The sequence below is a fragment of the Dermacentor silvarum genome, chromosome 1 (assembly GCF_013339745.2).
Source record: "Dermacentor silvarum isolate Dsil-2018 chromosome 1, BIME_Dsil_1.4, whole genome shotgun sequence".
NCBI classification, from domain to species: Eukaryota; Metazoa; Arthropoda; class Arachnida; order Ixodida; family Ixodidae; genus Dermacentor; species Dermacentor silvarum.
The window spans coordinates 185450845-185452221 of record NC_051154.1 but is presented as its reverse complement, the minus strand read 5'-3'; the positions used below and the strand labels follow the sequence as shown (position 1 = coordinate 185452221).

Below are 1377 nucleotides of genomic sequence, written 5' to 3'. Positions count from 1 at the left end.
CGCCAACCGTCCCAACGCGCCGGCTCGCCCGCCAGAAACTAATTTATGAATTCTGTGGTTTCACGTGCCAAAACCACGATTGGATTATGAGGCACGTCGTAGGGGGGACTTGATCGCCAAGGGATCTTTAACACGCCGCCATTGCACGGCGCACGGGCATTTTTGCTTTTCGCCCCCATCGAGATGCGCCAGAAATGCATAAGGGCCTTGTATGCCGATTGCCAATGCATGCGTCCGTGGCGTAATGCTTTCGATATGGTGCTTCTGTACTAGAGGTCCTCTGTTTGAATACTGCTGTCGGTATGTTTATTTACTTATTTATTACACAATTCTTGGTTGAAAATGACAAGTTTACAAAGCCGTTTGAAGCCAGAAAGACGAAGTTTAAAGCAAGTTTATGTAATACCCATGATTCCCATGCTGGCTGAACCGTTGCAGCTCTCGTGGACACTAGCGACAGAGTGCCCTGTAGTAAATATTGTATGAAAGCCTGTGCAGTGGGTTGCCACAGCGGATACCAAAAGGTTTGGCGATTTTCAGCCGGCATTGGGATATGCCGCAGGGCACGCAAGAAACCTCTCGGCATCTATATGTCACCTCACGTTCTGTCACGTCTATGGGACCGCAACTCGTGCAGTTTCTGCGACACCGGCCCATACCACGCGAGACTTCAGTGATGACAGTGTTTCTTCTGTCTTTAGATTGTCCTTTTGGCAGGGGCTGGCGCGAACGCCGAGCCCCACTACCAAAAATTAAATGCTCCAGCTATCCCTTTTTTGGGAAGTGGCGCGCTTCAACCAACCTAAGTGCAATGGTAGGTCTCCGCACGGGACCACGGTTTTCATGATCACCGCGTGTCCAGCACCAAGTAAGTATGCCGTAAAACCCATCGCGAAACCAAGCCATACAAAGAACAACACCATGTGGGACAAGGAAACAACTCATTTGGAGAATAACTAAGAAGTAACGAAAATAATTCAGTGCATTTAAAGGGTAACCGTCTGGCGATTAGTAATCGGCTTCACATGTCTGTAAATCAAGTTACTAAATTTTGTGTAATATTAAGGTAAAGAAGGCAAATTAGGCCAAGCAAAAATTGACAAGAAACGTGTGAATCAGTGTTAATTCTGATGCACACACGGTGTTTGTGGTAGTGCCATTATATAAAAACTGTGATACCTGGTCTGGAAACTTTCGCAACCTCTAGGTCGCGAGCGGCATCTTGGCGGCTCGACGACGGGGACATCAAGCACGAACTTTCCCTCCATGTCAGCAAGAGAATGATGGTGGCAGAGCAACGACCACTGGAACTGTGTTTTGACCACGACATCGTGTTCTACAGCGTGCAATTTTATTCGGCCAAAGCATTCTTTGCCT

General features: G+C 47.7%; 1 non-coding gene across 1 annotated transcript; it reads right to left on the bottom strand.

The window, feature by feature from the left end:
• Window positions 1-714: 714 nt before the first annotated feature.
• Window positions 715-876, bottom strand: LOC119437899 (U1 spliceosomal RNA). Its single transcript, XR_005189578.1, has one exon. It is a non-coding gene; the product is annotated as a U1 spliceosomal RNA (small nuclear RNA).
• Window positions 877-1377: the final 501 nt, after the last annotated feature.